Source organism: Mus pahari, chromosome 1 (assembly GCF_900095145.1).
Source record: "Mus pahari chromosome 1, PAHARI_EIJ_v1.1, whole genome shotgun sequence".
Taxonomy (NCBI): domain Eukaryota; kingdom Metazoa; phylum Chordata; class Mammalia; order Rodentia; family Muridae; genus Mus; species Mus pahari.
The window spans coordinates 26,827,337-26,838,010 of NC_034590.1; the positions used below are offsets into that span (position 1 = coordinate 26,827,337).

General features: G+C 36.8%; 1 pseudogene; it reads right to left on the minus strand.

Annotated features, from left to right (window-relative positions):
• Nucleotides 1–499: 499 nt before the first annotated feature.
• On the minus strand, nucleotides 500–8,089 carry LOC110336851 (annotated as a pseudogene).
• Between the last annotated feature and the right edge of the window lie 2,585 nt (nucleotides 8,090–10,674).

A 10,674-nucleotide genomic window follows, 5' to 3' on the forward strand; every position in this document is an offset into this window, starting at 1 on the left:
GTAGCTCTAGAATGTTTGTTATTACCAAGTCCTGGATGTTCTCCAACTGTATTCTCTGTGCATTTAGGTTTATCTTCATCTATATCTGTGTCTCACTGTGTATGTATCAGTAGTCTGTCTTCTGATCTTTATCCCATCAAATGGCCTTTGTGGGTTCTGTATAAATTCTCAGGTGATATCAGGCTTGAAAGTTCTCCACCTGTATTCCTCTCTTTCAACTACGTTGTTGTTCACATATGAAAATAATTTTGAAATACTACTTCCTATTTCTAAAATTAGGTTTCTATAAAAGTCATTTAATGGAAATTTAGGAAAGCTAATTTCATATACTCCATAGTATATATTTTTCAAAATTATAATCCAGTCCTAGTATGTGTATTTGGCTTTGACATATTTATACATGGCAACTTGGTTAAGTCAAGCAAGCATATTGGCATAGTAACCACTCTGTATTTTTTTGCCATTTCTTCTTGCAATTCACATAGAACAAAGATCTAAATTAGTGGTTGTTCTCAAGAGCAGTTTCATACAGCAAGATGACCAGATCCTTCACAGTCTTGTCATTCTTGTCAGCCTCTGATTTTTGCCTTAAGGTTTCAATAATGGAGTAACTAGGGTTTATCTCCAGGTGTTTCTTTGCTGCCATGTAACCCATTGTTGAGTTGTCTCTGAGGGCTTGAGCTTTCATGATCCTCTCTATATTTGCTGTCTACCCATATATGCTTGTGACAATTAATACAGTACAGGGATGTCACCAATCAGTTTGACACAACCACCTTTTCAAACTTTTTCTCCAAAATACCTTTCATAATTTTGCAGAGGTTCTCAAATTTTGTCTTTTCCTCTTCCTGTTTCTTCCTTTCCTCTTAATCTTCCGGAAGTTCCAGTCTTTTTTTAGTGATGGACACCAAGGTCTTGCCCTCAAATTCCTTCTGCTGTTGCACACAATACTCATCAATAGGCTCAATCATATAGGTTATTTCTAAGTTATGTTTTTGGGGACATTCCACAAGGCTGAGTTAGCAACCTGATTCTTGGTCTCACTTTTGATAATATAGATGTGCTTCTGGTTTTCCTTCATTCTGGTGCAGTAGTCCTTCAGAGAAACCATCCCCAGAAGCAGATGTGCAGTACTTCAATAGCTCTGAAAACTTCTGATTTTCAGAGTCTTCATGAATTCCAAACTTTATGTTTTTGAGAAATGTTTATAAAACTTTTTGTAGTTCTCTTTATCTTCTGTCAGTTCAGTAAATAATTCTAATCATTTCTTGACCAAATTCTTTCTGATAACTTTCAGAAGTTTGCTTTGTTGCAGCATTTCACGGGAAATCCTCAAAATGCACCATACCTTCAATTAAATTCAGATACTCAGGGATTAACTCCTCACAGTTATCCATGATAAAAACTCTAGGAACATACAACTTGATGTTCTTTTTTTCTGTTTTCAAACAGATCAAATGGAGCATGTCTTGGAACAAAAAGAAGGGCCCAGAGTTCTAATTGTCCTTTAACAGAAAAATGCTTTACTGCCAAATGTACTTCCCAATTGTTGGATAAGCTCTTGTAGATCTCTCCATATCCTTCATTAGTAATGTCATCAGGATTTCTGATCCAAATCAGATTTGTTTTGTTGAGTTCTTCTTGATCAATGTACTTTTCCTTTATCTCCTCCTCCTCATCCTCCTATTTGCTTTTAATATTCTAAATGTCCACTAATTATATTTTCATTTGTTCACTAAAATTCAGCAAGATATTTGGTATATACAAAGAATAGTTTTGCCTTTATTCATAAATTTTAAATCTTACAGGCCATCACTTTTATTATCACAGAAATGAACTAATTTTCAACATCATTTAACAAAACCATTTTCTCTCTGTGGAACCCAAACATGTCAGAATAGTTGCTGTCTGAAGACTTGAATGCATTAAATGATATTAGTATATAGAATTTATCCAAATACTTCAGAGGATAGTGTACTAGCAAGAGAAGTTTAAAGGTAATACCATATTTAGTTTTTCTTAAGTTAATATGTTCTGTACATTTTTAAAGGCTATCAATATATTTTGATTACTGATGCTGTGATAAAACACATTTTCCAAAAGCAAGTTAGGAAAAGAGTTTATTTTAGCTTACAGATTATAATCTGTCATTGAGGAAATTCAGGGCAGACTTGAAGCCAGACCTACTTACTATTCTACACACATTACTTCTGACCAACAAACTCACTTACAGTCAAGGGATTACAGAAGAAATCTTGAAGTAATGGTGCTTTGTAGCTTTTAGTCTTATGTCTAGCTTGGGTTTTATAAACCTCAAACCCACCTCTCCAGAGATGGACACTCACATATCAATTAAAAATCAAAGTCATTCTTACCCTGGCAATCCTCAATTGAGGCTCACACTTCTCAGATGACGTTAGTCTTTGTAAAGTTAAAAAAAAACTATATTATCTATAATATTTTAATCAGACTGATATTTGTGAGTATAATTTCCACTGTGCATTTGTTGGTATTTGTTGTTGTATTTTTTTCTCCTGAACTGAGCAAGCTGCAGTTGGAGAATTCTGTACATGCACACAAGGAAAAGTTTTGTTTGAGACAACTTGTGTAGAGAAATTTTAGCCCAGCAACATGGCTACTCTGGCAAGGGATCACATCCAAAACCTTCAAGGTCTGTCTGATCCAGCAGGAACGCAAACATGCCCTGGATTACAGTATGATCCTGCTGGAATACAGACATGCCTTTAGTACATACCTTTATCCCTAATAATGAAGATGAGGTTCGTTTCTAAAAGGAAGCAGCCATGTTTGAACATGACATCTAGTTGAGCACAGACAATATGACTAATCAGAAAAAGATTGTTTATAATTAACTAGAGATCAGATATACCCTACTCTTACAAGAACACCAAAGGAAAGAGAGGTGAGAGGCTACTTAAGGCATCAAAGGTAGTCTCTCTCTCTCCTCTCTCTCTGTCTCTCTCTCTGTCTCTCTCTGTTTCTGTCTGTCTCTGTCTCTGTCTCTGTCTCTCTGTCTCTCTGTCTCTGTCTCTGTCTCTGTCTCTGTCTCTCTCTCTCTCTCTCTCTCTCTCTCTCTCTCTCTCTCTCTCTCTCTCTCTCGTGTGTGTGTGTGTGTGTGTGTGTGTGTGTTTCTGTCAGTTCTATTTCTCTAAAGAACCCTGACTAATACGGATGGTCTCCACAACAAGGAAACACATACCTACAAGGTGATTTCCACATCTGCATTGGTCAGTTGCTGGTAGACCCTCCCGAGGAACAGCCACACCAGATTGCTCTCAGCAAGCCCCTCTTGGCAATAGCAGCAGTGTCAGGGTGTGGTGTGTGCAGACAGGTTGGATCCACAGGTAGGGCAGTACCCAGATGGTTCTTCCTTCAGTCTCTGCTCCATTTTTGTCCCTTTCTTTCCTTTGAGAAGGAACATTTTTGAGTTAAAACCTTTGAGATGAGTAGGTGGCCCTATCCCTCAACCGGGACCATGCCTATCTACTGGAGGTGGTCTCTACGGGTTCTATCTCCCCTTTGATGTGCATTTCAGCTAATGTCATCGTAGTTGGGTCCTGGGAGTCTCTTGCTTCCCTGGCTTCTGGGATCATCCAGTGGCTATCCCTAGTTCCTCATCCTCCACTGCTACATATTTTTATTTGATTTCCTGACCCTCTGTACCTCTCTCTCTAGTCCCCTCCAGTACCTGATACTGTCTCCCCTATTTCTTCCCCCTCCTCTCAGAACTTTTTTTTGAGAGCCAAATGTTCTTAGTATCTTTTGCTTTTGCCTCATAATCTAGACCATCCACATGTTCAGAAATGAACTGTCCAAATTAAGGTACATTTAAGTAGATTCATTTTTATTAATGAACCATTATAATCTCTCCCTTTGAAAATGAACTCTTAACAATTTCTTGTTCACATTAACTTGGTAAATCACTAGTCACCAATCTATAGGCTCAAGTCATGAGAAACACTTTAAGTTATGTGTTCAAACTACATAAATATTTGACTTTATGGATATCATTTTTATAAATGAGCAAAGTGTTTTGCACATGCTTAATAATTTCCAGAGTGCACAGAGATACACATTACAATAAAAAACTCTGGTAAACTGGTGTTGAGACACTCTTCACACAACTTTGTTCAGAGTGACAAGGCCTTGTTCCTCTGTTTATCTTGTTCATCTTGAGGAGGTTGTGAGGTGCTTCTCAGTGTGTTAAGGATGACATGAAAAACAACAAACCAACTGTTACCTGAAGATTGATGCCAGTCTATCCCCTCTGTTCTGTGGGCAGGAAGCCCTTGAATAGGCCAGCTGCTCTGGGCTTTTTCTCCTTGTCCTTAGATGAATACGTGCTTTACCCTCACAGAGCTCAACTCATAACAAGAATCAAAGGCAGCAATTGCAACACAGAGACAAGATTCTCAGAATGCAGTAGAGACAAACAGTTCTTCAGAAAGTGCTTGAAGTTATCTGTGAGGAGCTATCTGTGAGGAGCGAGAGGACAGTGTGACCTTGCTCTACACAATCTCCTTCAACACTTTCTTCAAATGAGAAAGGAATCTCAATATGTAGTTTTATAAAATAAGTCAATGTTTTATCTAAACAATGAGAAAATGAAAACATTGCATCAGAGTGAGAAACAGAGATGTGGCTAAAAAATTGCACATTGTCACTGGAATACAGTTGTTTCTGGTTCTGATTTGTCTTTAAAATAAAAGAAAGACATTTAAATTTACTTGAATTTGACACAGGCTTTGTACTTTTGTCTATTTTCTTGAATCTAATTCAGCGTAGAGGTATATTTGGTATATTTATCTCAGTGCCCTGAAGAATGTGAAGTTCAAGAACATTAAAACAGGCAAGAGCATTGCATCATGGATCAAGCTAAGGTAGCCAGAGAAATTTGAGACAAAGGGAGAGACCAAAAGCTGGACTAATTTCCTATTGGCAAACCTAATGAAAGTAACCCACTTCAGGGAGAATAAGTCCTCTTCTGGAAATGAACTGCTGTCTTTCCTAAGTTACCATTGAAGGCCTTGTCTTCAAACTCTAACAGTCCCAGGAGACAAACCAGAGTAAACCATAGCATTGCTGATAAACCAAGATCTCAGAGCATCTTGGGATGATTGTCCTGCAGATGGTACTCAGATGAGAAATGATTACCTTCCTCTAATACTGGTGAGCTTGCTTCTCATTTTAGATTGTCCACAGGGTAAACATTTGTCCACTGGGCAAATCCCAAGGGAAGTTGTAAAAGAGACTAAGATAATAATGATAGCTATCCATCACGTTAATGCACTTCACTTTAAGAATGACATTTCAGTTCCTGGGGGGGGTAGGAGCATTTTTGGCAGCTACTTGTAGAAAAAAAGCACACAGTGGCAAATTAATCAATTAATGAATATGAGCTATTTGATTTTATAAATGTTTGCTAGTCCTGCAACATCATATCTTAAGTAGCCCATGTTTTTGTAAATTTTTACTGAATCTCTGGTTAAACACAACCCATTTTCCTATCCAGCATAGAGTGGGTGTGTGGCATTCTACTTAGCAGCCACTCAACCCTGCCACAGTTTTGCCAACTGTTTTCACAATGATCTTTTTATAAAATGCTACTTCTCAAAGTCCTAGATGGTGTTAATTTCTTAACATTTAGAAAGAGCATCAGCTCAAAGGCTAACAAAAAATAAAAAAATAAAAAAGTAAAAGCAGCCTTGTGCTAGGGTGGGGTATAAGTTATTATTTCTAGGAGTTCAACTTGCTTTTTTCATATGCAAAACATTTTCCAAGGATATTATAAGTTACACCCCAAACAAAAATATATAATATAGGCATTCACACATAATTAAATAGTAGTCAAAAACAATTTTTTCCTTTTGCCATAGGGAAACAAACCTCACACTTTCTAATATAAGCAATATTTCCAAGGTTTGTGTTTAATAATTATATTGTAATTGTTTAACTACATAATTTCACCCAGGGCTTGTAATAGATTGGCTTTTAAAAAGTTATTTCATTATGCAAAATAAGTATTACCCCCTCTTTTTAATGTGTCAAATAATTTAAATATATTTTTATAATTATTAAGGAACAAATCTAAAGATTGCATATTTAAATGGTAATTTGATAGATCCTTTCCTGACTGACTGTACCATATAAATGATATCTGATAATGTGAAACATAAACATAAGTATATCCATATAAGACTAGTGCAGTCAGACTAAAAGCTTTAATTGAAGTCAACCCTGATGAAACAGTGAACAGTTAACCAAATATAAAATAAATCACAGAGGCCTTATAGCAACCAACGGAAAGAGTGCTATTGCCTTGGGAACTTATTGTAGAGAAAGAAACTAAACAAAACTGGCAGTGGACTGACAATCTTTTTACACTCCAGTATATTCATTAGCCTGTTATAAACACTATGGTTCTACCTCAAATTAATGCATTTTAAGGGTCACAATCTATTTTAAGTTGCTTAACAGAATTACAGTTATTTAATTGTCTTCAGAACTGATCAGTAGGAAAAGCACAAGCTATTGCCTTTTATTATACCAGTGACAACCTTCATTACTGTCTATTTACTAACAAAGTATATGATTTGGATCCATGCATGTATTTATTCCAAGGATCCAATGACTTTAGTAATATAGTAATCATAGACTTTGAACTACAATCAAAGGTATAATGAAAGGATGCCTTTCCCTGTGTGCTTCACAATTAGTACAGAAAGAATATTTCATCACCTATATTCTTACTAGATCCACTCCCAATGTAACAAATATACGAGCAAACAAACAAAACAACAAAAGCAAAACAACAACAAAATCAATGCATGAGTGAAGACAGAGTAGGGTGGAGAACATGATCTTGTTATTTAAAATTGTATTACAGAACGTTGAAACTCACAAATACACCTATTTTGCAAGACAGAAATGATTCTTGCCAAATCAATACATCAAGGCAATTTACCTGATTTCATTACATTCATGAATTAGTCATGTTTTTTCCCTACTGCATATATCTTTAATTTCACCTCATGAGTATGATTTTCCCAGGCTCTCAACTTTGCAGACATCCTTCACTTATTGCTCCCCTTTGAAAATTCATCAATACAGGTTACTAATTTCCCACTCCAAAGGTCATGGTTTAGATCCTCAGTGCCAATTTGAGCTACTAGGTTGAAAGGTTTACATGAGACATTAGCCTTAATGACTCTGGGTTTTATAGCCAAGACAAATAATAATTTCCTGTATTTTATGGTGTTCTTTTTTGCACTCCTCTGTTATTAGAGTGTGAGTATGTAAAGGGACTATGTATTATGTGTTCCCAGATGAAACCATCTTTGAGACACAAGTAGATAAACTGTTATTTCAATTTCTTCTCTGCTGTTATGACAAAACAGTGGAGAAAGGCATCTTAGGAGATGAAAAGTTTTATTTGAGCTTACTGGTTATTGTCCATCACTGAGGAAAGTCAGAGCAAGAGCTCAACCAGGAAAATGAGTCAGAAGTCATGAAAGAATTCTAGCTCACTCATGCATACGTAGCTAATATTCTTTTATAGTTCAGAACCGTAAGTCCAAGAAAGAAAGGAAGTCACAATAACTGAATAGGGTACCCTCTATCAATTAACAACTGAGACAATCCCTTAGAGATAGGTGTTCCCACAAGAAAACCTGATTTAGGCAATCTCTCAACTGAGATCTTTTCCCAGATGACTCTAGGATCTACGAAACTGACAGAAAAATCAGTTAAAGCTAATTAGGACATCTATACAGAAGCCAAAAGAAAATGATTTGGAGGAGGTGAAATAGTGAGTTTTTATTAAATTACAGAACTCAATGTATTCACCAATGAGCACAAAGTGTAAGTACACAACAAAGTAGATTTTTAGTGTGATTGCACGTTATTTGATAAGCTTCAGAATTGGGTAAGATAGTTCCAGCAAGCAGGTTTCTTACTTGGAGTCTGTGTCAAATATCTCTTTCAGATTGTTGACACTCGAGATGATCACAGGCTGCAGAGTGTTTGTAGATGTCTTAGATTCAGTATCCGCAGTAACTGGATAACACATATTAACAGGAGGTCTCTAGAAACCAGGCATCGTTATCCAGGAATCCCTTCTTAAAAGGCACACAGAAGCTTGCTCCACATCACCACACATGGTATTTAAAATCGTATGGTAGATGTTTATCAGTGAGGAGTGCATTCATTCTTGCAAACTCAAGAGGTGTCAGTCACAGCTATTTGTCCTTCTTGATTACATGATTCAGACTACAGCCTCCCCTCCTACCAAAGAAAATCTTGTCAGAATAAAGAGATACCTAAGTTTCATATAAACTTACCTGACAAAAATGGTACCTTCTAGCCCAAGACATTACATGTGTAAAACAAGGCACTCACCATCAACACATCCCAGGATAACACTATGGCTATAAAAAAACTTTTTACATCATACAGAAAACTCTTAGAGCTCAGTTTATCTTCTAAAAACTAAAATCTATTCCCAGGTGAATGCTGAAAGAAGGGTTTTCTTTAGAACATCAGAGGGAGTCAGGGGGCAGAACATGGGCTGGGTTGGAGGGAGGAAAGGGAAGGAGGAAAAAAGTGTGCTTATAATTTAATTAAATGAAATGAACTACAGTAGAATGAAAGAAAGGGAAAAGAGAAAGGACAGAAGGAAGGAAGGAAGGAAGGAAGGAAGGAAGGAAGGAAGGAAGGAAGGAAGCAAGCAAGCAAGCAAGCAAGCAAGCAAGGAAGCAAGGAAGCAAGGAAGGAAGGAGAAGAGAAAATCCTCATTTGCCCAGTAACCTGGTGGTCTTCCTGGGATCTCTTGAATTTAAATGATCCAGTCTCCACTGTAGTGCAGAACAGTGGAGTTGCCTTCTTATGCATGTCATCTTGTACTAGACTTTTAAGAGAAGAACACATTGTTTAGCTCATTCGCTTGTAATAGTCATTAAGGGAACAATGGTCAGGTTCATGAGTTCCCTGTAGTGTCATCCAAAGCCACTCTTACACTGTAATTTGCCAAACTTCTTTTTAATGATATTCTACTTGAGAATCCTCTACAAAGGCACATCTCTGTACAGGGACCTCAGTGTCAATTACCAAGTACAGGAAAGCATATTTAATAAAACATGTCCCAGGACCGATGTTTCACCATCAATCTGACAGAAAACCCAAATCTAGCTGTTGTCTCTGCTAGCATGTAAAAGAAAGGGAAACACAAAGCTGAGTCGCACTGAACCATTTTAGACAGCATGTGACAGTAGCTTCCAAATAGGAAACAGAACAACCATTTTGACCCTACAAATCTATTCCAGGAATTATTATTCAGATAACTGCCATGAATGTATCCATAATAGTAGAAATAATTGAAAGTTACTTACAGCTATAAGGTGGGTGAACAGAATTGTCAGCTGGAAAATTGAAATCAATTCCAGTAGAAATGAGACATGGGCTGTACAGACTTGCTAGTCTTGCAAAGGACAGAGTTCTGCTTCCAGAAGCCACACCAGGGTATCACAACAGCCTGCAACTCTATCTCCACGGGAACAGATGTTTTGTTCTGGCATGCATGATCACTATACTCACATGTACACACTCACCCACAGACAAATGCATATATATGTAAATAAACATAAAAATGCATAAATACTCTGAAACCATTCAAGGAATAATCTTGTTCTTCATCTTGATCTGAAATAAGAAATCAACGTACTATGAGCAAAGACTATAGGGCAGGTCAGTTGATCAGCATCGTAATAAATTAAGATGAGATTTATGAAGTGAACACTATACTCTTATTTTTCTCTACAGACCCTTTGTCAGAAGTATGCTATAAAGTAATTGGAGAGGATGGCAGGACTATAAACATACCTTAGCAATTACAATTTAAATCATGTCACCATAACTGGCTTTAATAACTTCCCATCTCTTCCAATCAATTCAGACAAAGCAATGAGGTAGTAGCAAGCAAGAATATCATGTACTTATGTCCTAAATCTATGAATTATATCAGAACCATTTATTTAGCCCCAAATAACAGGTTTGATGGATTTTTTTAACATGGTTTATTTGGTTGTTTTGCTGGGTCTTCCAGAAAAAAATCAGTTCAAAACAAGAAATGCATTCATATACTTACCAGTTAATTACAGATTATTAAATGATAAAAATTCCTGATAGGCTGCACATGTTCCAGGGAACCAGCCTACCGCCTTGTGCCAATCGGCAGCTCAGGTAGGCATCACTAATTTACAAGAAAGAGCACATGAAACAGAAAAGGAAAACTGGTGAGCAGTAGAAAAATATAGAAGAGGATATGGGGGCTGAATTTCAGCAAAACACATTGTGTTCATGTATAAATTCATAATAAATTTGAAATATCAAAATAGAGGACCAGGGAGATATGTGAGTAGTTACGAGCACTTGCTCTTATAGAACACCTAGATTTGATTCCTAGCAGGGACATGATGGCTCATACTAAATGTAAATCCATTTTCAGAGCACCTAATGCCCTCTTCTGACTTCCACCGACTCACGCACATACATGGTGCACATACATATACAGAAGAACATGTACTTACATGTTGTATTAGTCAGGGTTCTCTAGAGTCACAGAACTTACAGATAGTCTCTATGTAGTAAAGGAATTTA